The sequence below is a fragment of the Macaca nemestrina genome (assembly GCF_043159975.1).
Source record: "Macaca nemestrina isolate mMacNem1 chromosome 14 unlocalized genomic scaffold, mMacNem.hap1 SUPER_14_unloc_2, whole genome shotgun sequence".
NCBI lineage: Eukaryota > Metazoa > Chordata > Mammalia > Primates > Cercopithecidae > Macaca > Macaca nemestrina.
In genome coordinates, this window is record NW_027257578.1 from 67,201 (window position 1) to 81,333 (window position 14,133).

General features: G+C 48.7%; 1 long non-coding RNA gene across 3 annotated transcripts in view; it reads left to right on the top strand.

Annotated features, from left to right (window-relative positions):
- Positions 1-14,133, top strand: part of LOC139361181 (uncharacterized) — a 99,768-nt gene that overhangs the window by 12,309 nt on the left and 73,326 nt on the right. The window contains exon 1 of one of the 3 annotated variants that reach the window (XR_011618747.1): positions 9,036-12,569. The exons of the other annotated variants lie outside the window; for them this stretch is intronic. This is a non-coding gene — a long non-coding RNA (uncharacterized lncRNA). Of the gene's footprint in view, positions 1-9,035; positions 12,570-14,133 lie in introns of those variants that run through there. 3 annotated transcript variants of the gene reach the window in all.

Sequence of the window (14,133 nt, forward strand, 5' to 3'; positions counted from 1 at the left end):
TGAATGGTGACTTGAATTTAGGTGAAGATCGTTACATATTTCATAGTCATGTTTGTCTTGGTGGTTTTAGCAATTTTATATTAAATTTAGAACTGCGAGTGAAACCAAATGTGTTCTTTTGCTTTTGTGATACTCCTTTGTATGACTATACTGGTAAAGAATGATAAAATGTGTATCGGGTATTTTTTCTGTGTAGATATTAGGATTTTGAGGGGAACAAATTAATCATTCTTCTAATAGACATTGTGCTGTGTGTTGGGTCCTTTGTATATTAGTTGAATCCCTATAATGAGGACAACTTGAAAGTTTGTTTCTATACAAGATCTTTTATATGCTGACTTGTGTTACGCAAAATCCTTCATCCTCTAAGAAGACTAAGCAATGGGTTGGAGGAGAGGTTTAATCACCCATTAGGTTTATTCTAAATGCCCAGAATTGAAAGCAAGTACGAATTATGTTTTTGAAGTGTGGTGTGTGTGTGTGGTGGACTCCTTTTTAGGTCATGGGAGGGAGGTAAAGCAAAGATCAGATTTGCTGATAAACATTTGTGCATATGCTAGTGGAGAAGTCATATGACTTGACTGCACCTGCGTACTCTGATTTTGGTTTTGTTAGTGTCTGTAGCTACAAGCCACAGCCGCCTCTGGGACTCACCCTGAGGGGCTGTGATGAGGGTTATTACAGAGTTGTGTGTCTTAGCGAATGGCACAAACGGTCTTGTGGGCCTACTTTGGCTTCGTTTGAATCTGTAGATTGTTAAACTAAGTTTAACATTTTGAGGATTATAAATTGTGATTCTTGTCTAAGAAGAGGTTTCTGTTGTCTCTGAAGACAGGAGCCACAATACAGATGGTCCCTGGCTCACAATGGTTACATTTGTGATTTTTCTTTTCAACCTTGTGATGGTGTGAACTAGTCACACTCAGTGCATTGTTCGGCCCGAGATGGGCTGCCTCTGGATGAACCCATTGTAAGTTGAAACTATTATGTCAAATGCACTTTCTATTTAGGATATTTTCAGCTTACGCTGGGTTTATTGGAACAGTTTCATCCCACGGTAAGTCAGGGAGCATATATGCTCATAAAAGTAGAGAGAATCTCATAGATACCATGAGATATAATGTCTCTGATGTTATAGAGATACGATGAAAACAATCAAGTGGGACTTGGAATCCTTGGAGGGACTCACATGGGCGGCTCCTGGAATGCAAACGTGAGCGCCACTGGCTTCTGGATGTGACATCTGTGCCTTCTGCTTAGCCCAGTGGGTTATTGGCTGCTCCCGAGGGCAGAGAGGTCCAGCGTTCCTGTATTTAGGTGTTTGCGCTGCCTTAAGAGGCTAGGTCAATTCTCACTGGTGTCTTCAGGGCTTTAGGTCTTCTGAACAAGCAGGAGGAAGGACGACTTTGTAGAGCTTTGGAAATCTCAACGGACTTCAGGGCCATCCCCCTTGGCAGGAGAGAGCTCCACTGGAGGCGAGCAGGGTGCCATGCGTGCCTGTGCTGGGCCCAGACGTGTACGGATGTTGTGAGGGCCACAGGACGCAGATCGGTCTTGGTTCACAACTGGTGTCAATGGCCACGCAGCATTTCTGCCAGGTACATGACTGCGGGGACTTGGGTTTTGGGGTGTGCGTCCTGGTTGCCTAGTTGCTTGGAAGACCCCTATTCAGACCCCATCCTGAGTCACCGTGACAGGCCTCCCGCTTCACACGCCACACGGAAGCCGTGGCGTCGGTCACTGACGCCCACCAGCTGTCAGATGTGCGTATGTATCTTCCCTGGTCTCGTGATGTGTCTTGTTTTGAGGTTATAGTAAACGTTCTTTAAGAGGGGTTTTGGATTTTTTATGTTGTTTGCACGGAGGCAGCAGGGAGTGCTTGAGCAGTGAGATCCCCTTCCCAACCAATGCAATTTCAGATCCCAGCAGGTAATTAGGGCAGCGGAGCTGTGGGATCACCTACCCAACCAATGAGAATTCAGATCACAGTAGGTAATTACGACAGCGGGGTGGGTGGCAGAACCCTGAACTGTGGCTGTTTCTGGTGTCTTGCCCCGCGGACAGAGTGTGCTGGGGCTTCCGTGGTCCTCTGTGGGGTGGGTGGAGCACATGAGCTGGGTGCTGCTGGGCTGTGGCTGGCTCCCCAGCCCAGGGTTTATGCAAGACTCGTTCTTAAGACAACTTGGAACCCAGAAAGCAACATGAGGAGAACGGGTTTGTGCGTTTCTGGATCCTTGGTGCTTCCCAGTCTCAGACGCTGTGCAGGCTCTGAGGGGTCTCGCCAGGAAAACTTGAACAGTCGGCCCCCAGGGTGGAGTGGGGTTACAGCGGGTCTTGCAGAAACTGGAAGTGGGGGTGAGTGTCTCGCAAGCGGGACCTTTCAAATGGGCCCAGCAGGCTGCATCTGTGGAAATGGTGCCACCTAACGCAGGGCTGTGGCCAACAGGGCCTGAAAGGCTACAGCGGGCTCTGTTTCTGCTGTCTTGAGAGAGTCTGCACGGTTTTCCTTGGTCTTTGTCTATTTGGAGGACGCTTCCCCCTTTCTTGGGCTTACCAAGCCTTCTGAGCTGCCTTGTTGAGTATGACAAAGCCCTGAGAAGGCATTTTTATCGCATAATTATGTTATCCTGGTGGCTGGATAAACGACCTGCAAATATGGGTGACTCAGTAGCTCTGAGGGTGCTCAATATCCAAGACAGGTGGGAAGAAAATGTTCAGGCAGGTGTCAGAGAATCTGTTCTCTGCTTCACACTGGGGCCCTGGTTTGCTGACAGTCTTCACACTCGATCCAAAATGGGGATAATGAAGTCTCACGGATTCGGCTTCAGCTGAGAGCTGCCTCCAGCACAGTCTTGTGTGAGTAAGAGTTTATAGGTTTGGTGCAAAGGGCGGGCGTCAGTTGATCTTATTTGTGGTGGTGCTTATGGTGGCTTTTCCGTAAGGAATTTATACTTTATTAGCTTTGGCAAGGGAATCCTGAGTGACAAAGTGGAAAATGCTTCAGGAAATTCTGGAACCTGCAGTGAGTTTGGAATCTGTATGAAATTGAGATTTAGATTCTCACGATTTCCTAATGCTACCCCGAAACCCAGTAGTTGAGACAGTCGTAGAGCTTCAGTTGTGCTGCCCCGGTTCCCCATTTTAAAAGGAACACGTTGCTTTCATCTAGAATGTTCTGAGCTCTGAGTGCTGCCAGCGGAGTTTCCAGCTCTCTGCATCAGAGGGGAAGCCAGGACTGCGCTCACGGTGTCGCGGCAGCTGGGAGCTGAACCTAGACCTCAGGCACGTGTGATGCTGACCATTTTCTGTAAACTCCAAGGGTGCAGTGGTCTCCTTGGCACTTTACAGTCTTCTGAAGCTTTTGATGTGTCTGTACTTTATAGATTTTTCAGAAGTAGACGGCCTTTTCCCACACCCTTGGGCTGAGTTTTGTCAGAGGCTGGTGTGTGGGAAGCACCACACCCACATTCTGAGAGGTCAGAGTGGAAATTTGTTTTTCCTTCCCTCCAGTCTGGTCCAGCTGCTCCCTGGTTGGCCAGAAGAAAATCATGCTTATCCAAGTCATAGGCAAACCCCTGAAGTCAAACATTTGTCTTTTTTCTTTAATATACCCATTTAGTTTTTATGGGACGATAGATGGAGAAGTGTTTTTTAGGGGAAAATTAATTTCTTTAATTACAGAGAACTTTTTGGACAAAAACTGTAATCCAGAAGCTATTGTGTAATAAGATCTAGTTAAATACTACAGTTGAAAGCTCTTTATATTTGATCTTAAACTTGGGCCTGGTATGCATGTCTGCACACTCGTGCTCATGACGCCAGGCTCAGCTGTGAACTACAGGCACGGTACAGACTTTCTGGTTGCTTTTTTGAAAGTCTTACTGCTTGGCCTCTCGGACTCAAATGTTGAGTTAGGTTGATTCTGTTCAGAATGTTCATCCCTCCATCTAGGGTCCAGTCATCTTTCAGGAAGGAACCGTCTTCCTCATCTTTGTCCCCTACAGTATTGTATATTTAATAGTTAAATATTTATAGGTTACATGGGTGACTGATCTGTTCATTAGGAGGAAAACAATGCCAATTTTTACATCATTATAATGGACTTGTTAAATGACTGTTAGTATAATGAAGTTTCCATGGCAAAAGAGGCTTTGCAGATGTGACTGTAACGGACAGTGAGATGGGGGAGGACCCTGGGTTGTCCAGGTGGGGTCCAGTGTCCTCATATGTGCATTGATGGGAGGGAGTACGAGAGTCTGCCTCAGAGGAGGAGACCTGAGGATGAGATAGAGGCCAGAGGGCTGTGGGGCTGAGGGCGGGGGTGGGGTGGGGGCCGGAGGGGCATGGGCCAAGGGTGGGGCAGGGGCTGGAGGGGTGCAGGGCTGAGGCCGGGGCAGTGGTCAGAGGGGTGTGGGGCTGTGAACCAAGCTGCATGGTGGCCTCTATGAATTGGGAGACTCCAGGCAGGAACACAACCTACTGACCCCTTGACTTCAGCCCTGGGACTCCTGACTTCCAGGGCTGAGAGGAGGTTTGCGTTTGTGGTAATTTGTTGCAGCAGCAATAGGAAGTTAATGCAGTGTATCTGTTCTTCACCTCCAAACCTTTGAAAAGTAACCCTGTTTTATTGGCCTTTTGTGTGCCCTAAATTCTAATGAGATGGTTTGTAGGAAATAACGGACACAAACGATGGCAGAACACAAAGTTGGACAGAAGCAGTGTCTTCTGTGGTTCTGTAGTTTGGGTCTGTGAAGTTAGATTTCGGTCAGAGAGTGTGTGGTCTTGTTCAGTGTATACCTGGAGTACTTGTTCAGAGCTCCTGGGGGAGTGGTCTTTAACACTGTTAGCATTAAAACTCCAAGCACATCAGGGCCAGAGTTCCTGAGTCAGTGTTAGGCGACCTTTGAATAAGAGTTGGCGTGTAGAATCTGCCCACTTTACTAGCATGAAGCAGCACATTTTTTTTTTTTTTTTGAGATGGAGTCTCGTTCTGTCACCCAGACTGGAGTACAGTGGCTCAGCCTCGGCTCACTGCAACCTCCGCCGCCTGTACTCAAGTGATTCTCCTGCTTCAACCTCCAAATTACATGATTTATTTTTCTTTTTTATATACTTAGTATATGACAACTCTGCAAACTTTATCAATACAAATGACATGCCAGAACTTATGAGAATCCAGCATTTTCCCATGCAAATTAGTAGTGATGTGGAATTCCTGGGCTGGTTTGGTTTTATAAGACGTAGGGGCGGATTCTTTGCCTAATTTCTGTGGAGCTAACAATTGTTAATCACCCAACACTCTTACCTCCCCCAACAGCTCAGGTGAGGGGGTTACCCCCGCTGTCATGATGAGAGGCAGGAGACTGAGGCTCAGATGAGCAGGTGACACATTACTGTCCAGCCCCACCCACCCCGTAGTTTCCTGCCATGGCTCAGCTATCTTTCTACGAGAAAGGACAGACACCCTGGTGCTGGGTAGAATTCCTTGTGAACCCCTTTGCATCCTCCAGGGAGTTCTTGCTTTACGGTGGTGGCTCACGGGGAGGCCTCTGGCCCACTGAGAAAGTGACTCATGTTGTAACATTACTGTCTCTCTGTCCGGCTGCTGTCGATTGGGTGATTTGTAAAGAGACATTTATTGCTCACAGCTCTGGAGGCTGAAAAGTCCAAGGTCAAGGCAGTCCAAAGTCAAGGCACCTGCACATCTGGTGTTCCAGGGCCTGTGGCATACAGACGGCAGCATCTCACCGGGTCTTGCGTGGCAGCAGGCGTCTCATCGGGACTCATATGGTGGAGGAGCAGGAGGGCTCCTCCATCTTCCAACAAGGACACCAACCCCAGTCCTGAGAGCAGGACCTCCCAAAGGTCCCACCTCTTAATGTATCCCATCGGAGATGGTTTCAGCATGAGGTTTTGGGGACATTCAGGCCAGAGCCATTGCTCTGCCACGGTGTTAGGGCTGCATGGCATCATTACTGCAGCAGAGCCACAGCCTTGTCATGTGCATTTGCTGCAGGAGGAAGACGCAGGTGCCTGTGCATGTTGGGGTTCAGTGCAAGAAGTTGAGACCCTCTGGGAATCTTAGCAGGAGGAACTTAAGGCTTTGAGAACTGACACCTTAGGACTGTAGTTTTCTTCAGACTGTAAAAACCTTGGTGTGTGATAATACTGAACATTTCCTGAGCCCTGTGATCCTGTAAAACAGTGGTGGTTAAGACATTCCCCCTCCCCACAACTAGGCCCCCACTTTTACTGCAAGAAGCCCCTTCCCATGTGGCTTAGGCTGACTGGCGGATGACCATTTACCGAGGAGAAGGCCAGACACAGGCCTTCAAACCCCCCATCTCTGCCTTATAAGTGACTGGCTAAACTGTCTGTTCCCACTGATCAATCACCTCCCACCTTGAAGTGGTTCTTCGTGGTGCAGTTGCGCCTAGGGGGGTGGACTTGTCTTTGACTGTTGCCTTCCACAGAGGACGGTTAGGGTGGGCAGGAAAGAATTCTCTGCTACACGTCTGCATTCCAGGCTGTTTCCAGAAGTGGGAATTCTTGTGCCCTGGAGTCTGGGAATGGATTTCTAGTGTCCCAGCTTCAGGTGGAGTTGAAATTGAGTGAGACAACCCGCCACACCCATCTGGAGCCAGGAACTAGAGCCATTTTTAAAGTGGCAGTTTCTCCATAAGATGACCCAAAAAATGCGCTCAGCACGTTTCTTTCTTTCTCATATGCATTTGGCCATCTAAAATGGGAATGGTGGTTTTTTGAAGTATGGATGTAGTTTTAAATTTTGAGTATTGTAAACCTTAATGTAGCTTCTTAAAATGTTTGCCTGATTATTTGGAGATTTACTAAACCTTTGGAGTGGTAATCATGAATTGATCTATATGACTTTGCTTTCTATGATGCAATGAAAGTACTCTAATGAAAACCTCTGCAGTTGGGTCAGCAGGCGATTGGCCAAAACAAATTCTGCTTTTTGGGTTTCTTTAACCAAACAAGGGAGTAGAGTGTAGGCCGAAGTGGCAAATTCATTTCAGAGCACGCCAGAGCCCTCAGTGATTGAGCAGCCTTCTCAGGTGAACGTGTAATGTGCCGTGAGTCTTGGCAAGCCTGGCTACTGCTGTGTGCACGTGACATCACAGAGCCACACCTAGGAAGATGTGGTTTCTGTAACAAGCTTTGGAAAACCAAAGTTCAACTTAATTATCCAACTTTGTTATAGAAAAAGCTTAGATCAGATGGCCAAAGACCTGATTGTTTCATGGTTGAGACATGGTTATAAAATTGCCCTTACTTGGTGCCAATCGGTGTTGGTCCACAGTGATACTCCTCCAACCTCACTGAATAGCTTGGAGACTGATATGAGTCTGTGAAAATCTCCTTAAGGTGAAAAGGGCTCTGGGGCACCCGGGAATATCCGCACACCTGTGGCCATTCCCCTATAAGGTGGAAAGGACGGCTGGGTCACGCGGGAGCATCCGCACACCCATGGCCGTCCTCTTTAAGGTGGAAAGGGCTGCTGGGGTGCCCCGCAATATCTGCTCACCCGCGGCCATTGTTCCTGTCCCCCTTTCTGCTCAATCACCTCTGTGTTCCCGCATTCAGGCTTTGGGACAGCTCGTCCCCTGGGCTGGTGAGGAAGGAGTGGGAGGTTGTTCTGAGGCTCTGTCACTGTCTGCCCTGTCATGAGCTGGGGAACGCAGTGGCAGTGACCCTGGAGGAGTCTGGTCAGTGAGGGCTCCGGCAGGAAATGCTGAGGCTTGAGGTGGCTCTGCCAGTTGTAACCAAATGTCTTCCCTCTTATTTCCATGATTCCTTCTAGTTCTGCACCTTGCACTGCAGAGTCTCTGTGTGTCTATAAATATACATGAGTTACGATACAGGTGTCTCTTTCCCCTCTGTCTGGGGCTGGGCCCAAGGAGTGAAGTGCAAGACCCCCTTACTGCTGGATGCCCACCAGCACGAGGCACTGCCTACCCTGCTGACGAATGCCTACAGCGAGTCCTGGAAGCCTCCTTCTGAGCACCTGGCCTGTTGACGGTGTATACGGGAGACAACTGAGCTCCCCTTGCCCCACCCTGAGCAGAGACTGGGGAGGCGGCGGTAGCACTGCCCCCATGGTGCATCCTTGGTGCATGGAGGAAAGTGTGTTCATGCTTAAAACACACCTCATCCTCTCAAAAGCAGGGTGACAACCACATTTACTTCTGGAATCTTAAAAAAGGGCCCGTCTCTTTGAGAGAAGAACGTGGTATGTATGTGTGTACCTCCATTGTTTTCTTTGAGACAGTTTCCCTCTGTCACCCAGGCTGGAGTGCGGTGGTGCGATCTCAGTGCAAGCTCCGCCTCCCGGGTTCATGCAATTCTCCAACCTCCGCCTCCCGAGTAGCTGGGACTACAGGCACCCGCCACCACCCCTGGCTAATTGTTTGTATTTTTAGTAGAGACGGGGTTTCACCGTGTTAGCCAGGATGGTCTCGGTTTCCTGACCTCGTGATCTGCCCACCTTGGCCTCCCAAAGTGCTGGGATTATAGGTGTGAGCCACCGCGCCGGGCCGTATGTGTGTACCTATTTACAAGTCTTGCCCGACCTTTGCATTGAAAAATTATTGAAAAACTTAAGGATGTAACTGACAAGAACTTTATAGGTTTCTCCAAGGAAAAATTTGGAAAAGTTAAGTGAACCCATAGTGTGTTTTACTTCTATGAGTCCCATACTTGGATTTTTAAATGTGGGCAAAACATCTGTATGTTCTTCAGCCTGATTTCCGTGGAATCGTGAATGAAACGTGCTGAAGTTGCCATGCGGATTTTGTTATGTGGCGGTGACAAGTGGGGCTGGTCATTAAACAACTGGAGGGATCCCTGTCCTTTCTGTGCTCCTGTTGGACACTAGGCACGTGCTTGGGTGTTTTCTGTGTGTGTGGACAAGATGAGGACAGAATTTCCAGATTCACACGGTGGTATCTTCTCCCTTTTCTGTTAAAACTTGTCTTCTGCTGCTTCTACATAGACCAAGTGTTTCTTTCTCTTGCCTGTCTATATAAACACTGTTTAACAAAAACTGTATTGTAGACTTGTGAAGCTGAATTCCACATGATACAGCAGATAGAGATGACTGAGTATACTGTTTTGTGGAAGGAAGGTTTAAAATGATTTTTACCTTTTTCCCTGAAATAGGGAATAATTTTAACTTTTTCCCTGAGATAGGGAATAATGAAATGGGAAAATAATTAAATTTTCCCATTTAATTGTTAGATTATATTTAATTATTAGATTATTCATGTATTGCAAGGGAAAAAGGAACTAGATCACCCCATGTACCCAAATGAAAATTTAAAGGGTATGGGCGAGTTCATTTGAACTCCTTTAATTTGTTTTAGTTTGTTTGTTTTTGAGAGTCTCACTCTGTTTCTCAGGCTGGGTGCAGTAGTGCAATGACAGATCTCTGCAACCCCAACCTTCTAGGCTGCAGGTTCAGGAGTGGTCAGAGGAGGCCAGAGGAGGCCCTTGTGATGCGAAGCTAAACGTTTAATGATGGCGCTGCTGAGTGCATGAGCCGCGTCAGCCCAAGAGTCTGGGTAGGAGGGAACGGCGGGGTGGAGAGAAGACTGGACAGATAGGTGCTTTCCTCGGCCCCTGGGAGCACGGTCAGGTCCATGCTCAGACGTCCTGGTTTCTCCCACATTGCCATAAATAGCAAGGGAAGGACTCGGGGCACCCAGGGACCTCAGGGGTATAAGCTGTGTCCTCGCGTGGCCCCAGCTGTGGCCAGTGATATTGTTCTCTTTAACCTCAGGCTTATTTTCTATAAAAACACAAAGGGACAGAAGTAGTTCAAGGGCCTCTAAACACTTACGTAATTGTTAATAGGCCTACTTTTATGCTTTCTTATGTATTAAGAGCAAATCATGAAACAAACTCATTTCTGTTTGAAGAAATCTTTACGGTTCTCATTTTTGTGGCAAGCAACATTGATTCTTTGCTTAGTGAGCGTTAGTGCCCTCCTGCCCAGTGCGGTTGCCTGGCGTGTCCTCGCACACACCTCTGTCCATTGGTCTCCGTTCACCTTTCCGCCTAGAATTGTAGGAGGGTCGCTGGGATCTTAGGGCTAGAAAGAAACTCTGAAGACCACTTTTAGGGGCGGCTTTTAGTCAGGGCTCTCCAGAGAGACAGCCAGCCGGGTGTGCGTGTGTCTCCAGGGGGAGGCTTGCTGCAGGGGCTACAGAGTCCAAGAAGCCCCAGGACCCACAGCCTGCAAGCTAGAGTTCTGGGAGGGTGTGGCTTGAAGACTTGAGAAGCGGAGGGTGCAGATCCCACCCGGGTCTGAGGAGCTGAGACCCAGGAGCACGGGCTGCAGAAGACAGATGTCACTGGCATATCAGCCAGACAGGTGGAGTGAACCCAGTTTTCCCCACCTTGCTGTTTTACTCGGGCCCTGGGTGGACAGGGTGGTGTCCCCCACACCGGCGAGGATGGGTCTCCACTCAATCCAGAGGCAAACATGCATCTCACCCAGAAATAATACAGAACCAGCCATCTGGGCACCCCGGGCACGCTCAGGTTGATGCACAAAACCAACGCCACGCGTGGCCCTGACGTCTGCGTGTTCGCATCACTCCACGCACATTGCTCGGTCATCGTCTCGGTGAGTTTGTAAGCTCGTTGTGTGGTTCTGGGGCTCTTTGTCCCGGGTGGTGGTGGTGGTGATGACAGGCTCCCCATTGCCCCAGCTCAGGTATGGAAGGTGATGGCACCAACGGCTCCTTGTTTCTCAGACACTGGAGCGGGTGCTCTGTGCAGCCAGTTCCACCTGCAGCAGCATCTGTTTCCTATGCCGATTCCATTCGGAGTGTGCGCCTCCCTTCTGTTGAGGGTGTAGACTTCTTTCAGGGAAGAACTGTGTCCTGTTCGCCTATATCTCCTGTGGTGTATCTCATGGCTGAATAAGTAGCTATAGTATACCTTGGTGGCTGAATGATAGGTTCATTGGAAGGAAAACTTGATACTTTTTTTTTTTTCTTTTTGGGATGGAGTTTTACACTCAACGCCCAGGCTGAAGTGCAATGGCACGATCGTGGCTCATTGTAAACTCTCCCTCCCGGGTTCGTGATTCTCCTCCCTCAGCCTCCCAAGTAACTGGGGTTACAGGCGTCTGCCACCATGCCTGGCTAATTTTCGTATTTTCGTTAGAGACGGGGTTTCACCATGTTGGCCAGGCTGGTCTTAAACTCTCGACCTCAGGGGATGCACCCACCTCGGCTACCCAAAGTTCTGGGATTACGGCCATGAGCCACCACACCCAAGAACTTAATACCATTTTTTTAAAAAATCATAATGGGCTTGTTAAATGCTTACGTTAATGTTTATTTTTAAAAATGTTATCTGTGACCTTTCAGCTTTTCATAGCACTTCTCGTGTGAATATTTTAAAAAGGCCCTTTACTCGTGGGGGAGAAGCAGTTATCCCTTTCAGCAGAGGGAGATGGAGGAACAGGCCCTCGTGGGTCTGAGCACAGGCAGTCACCCCAACCTTGGTGATGGCTTAGGTCTGTTCTCCGTTCACCGTAGCGCATCCACTCTCATTGTCAGCTTAAAAATAAGCTTTTTCCTCTTTCTAATCAGAACAGTTAGTTTGTTAACCATCACGTTAAGGTACCGAGAATGATGGCTTTCAGGCCTCAGATATGACAGAAGTAGTAAATGCAGCTGACCCTGAACAACATGGGTTTTGAGCTTCGAAGGATCACTTATGTTAATTATTTTCCAACCAACCCTTACTGAAAAAACCTGGCTTTGTGGAGGGCTGACGTTTCCTACATGCGGTTCCATAGGGTGGCCGCGGAGTCCTGTGGATACGTAGATTTGGGTAAACTCGGGGCATGTTCTGGAATCCATGTCCCTGTGTATACAGAGGGACAACTGCAGCTTTTTAAAAGTTTGTGTCCTGCCTTGTCCTAAAAAGGCTCCAAGGTAGATGCAAAATTATTTCATCCTTTTGGTTTTCTTGGTGGGATATTGATGTTTATTCTTCAGTGTCTAAAATCCTGAGTGAATAGAGTTGGTGCTTCAGGAACAAAGCCAGTCTGGAAACACATATTGAGATATCCACCTTTTCTTCATGGTTTCACAAAAGGCCATGATCATATTTTATTCGGTTGAACTGTAGGAAACTGCCAATATTTGCTGTTTTTGGCCTACAAAATGGCAAGTTCGTACGATATTAAAAACAAAGGCTCCCTGGATGGGGAAAATAGGAATCGGTGAGAACCTGAAGTTGTCTGTCATGGCCTCTGAGTCACAGGTAAATAAACCTGTGTGAGGGGAAGTTGGCTGTACAGTATTTTCCTTCTGTTTTGAGACTGTCAGAAAAAGGTAAGTTCCATTGCGTTGGGTCCCTTTTCCTCACCTTTGCTGCAGAGCGGACTTGCCATTGTACCTCTTGTTTCCAGTGCCCAGGAGGCTGATGCCAAATAGAAGACCTGCAGGTCAGTGAATGTGAAACAGGCAACGGACACGCTGTGCATCTTGGGACGCATCTGAGAAGTACGTGCTTGCAGCAGGTCTGAGGTGAGGGCGTGTTCCATCTCCTCTCCCTTCTCTGGCTTTGCAGGCCTTTGAAGTTGGTCCTGGAAAGTGAAATTAGTTAATGCTGATTAGCTCCAGGTCAAAGCCGGGGGGCCGAAGAGACCCACCCTTCACTCAGGGTGTGAAGCATTGGGCCTTACATCAGGAGGTAGCAGGGACTCGAGAAATCCCCACATGCCCTCCAGTTCCCTTATGTTGAAATTTTTTGTACTCGGCCATGCTGGGTTATTTTGGGAGGTAAATGGGGGATTCACATGGGGGTGTGCAGTATTCTCAGGTGTCAGGTGTGAGAGTTGAATTTGTAGAAGCTGTGCGCATAGGAAAGGACCTGACAGGGAGTGCTGTTTACACGGAGCCAATTTAACGCGAGATCTGTGCTCTGCCTGGGTCCGTGTCTGACCGGTGTCTCCCAGTCTGCAACAGGACGTTCATGTGCCTCGGTGCCATCGTCCCACTCTGTGTAGACGTCTGAGGAACTGTGCGCGGATGCTCTGTGAGAGAGTTGTGATTATGAACTGAGAAACAGTGAACAAACCCTGAATTGGTTAGCACTGGTTCCACGGCCACTTCTGCCGTGGTTGGAGTCATTCATAATAAAATGTGCTGGACTCCTATGCAGAGCTCTGAATTTCAGAGGCCCTTTAACTCGGCAGCTAACCAGCCGCTTCCTTCAGAAGACATTTGAGTCCCCTTTACCTACCAGGGTGACCCTGGGAGTTTGAAGATGAGTGAGACAAGCCCTCCGTGTCTTGTGGATTTTACTGTCCAGAGGGGAGACAGATGTGGATGGTGAAGGGGGCCCTATCAGAGGTCAGCCCACATCAGTTTGATTTCTTCAGCACTTGCTGTGTTCAGGCGGTGCCCTGGGCCATGTGCAGAGCATCTGGGGACACTGCCCATGGCATCCCAGGCACAGCTAGCATCTGCGCCATCTTCATACTTGGCCTGAGTTTTGGGGAAGTACCGCGGATGGCTTCTGCCCTTGCTGGAGAGAGTTGGAAGTCAGGGCAGCCCTCCACAAGGAGATGATCGCCAGCTGATTCCTCAAGAAAGAGAGGTGGTCCCCACATGGGCAGAGCAGGGCAGCATGCACAGACCTGGGTGTGGGGTCTGGGGCATGTGAATCTGAGTGGGGTCTGCTGGGAGACAGCAGGGGTGAGGTGTGAAGGCAGTTGGAATTGACAGGATAAATGATCACTAAGGCGATGCTGGGAAAACATAAAATTGGGACCCTCTGGGGTAAACGTGGACTTAGGGTGACCCTGGGCGTGGGTGTTTTCAGGCTCTGAAGGCAGAGATTTAGGAAATTGGGGCAGAGCCGAGCCCTAGATGAGGGTGAAGACCACCCTTGGGAAGTTGAATGAGACAGGGGTGGAAACCCAGTGAATGTCGTGGGGTCAGTCCAGGAGGAAGGCAGCAGAGGAGACCGGTGCCTTCCTCAAAGGCCCCGTGGGGCCTGCCTCTCAAAGTGCTGGGATTACAGGCATGAGCCCCTGCTCCCTGCCGATACTTTTAAAATTTCTAAGCTACTCTCTCTCATACCCAC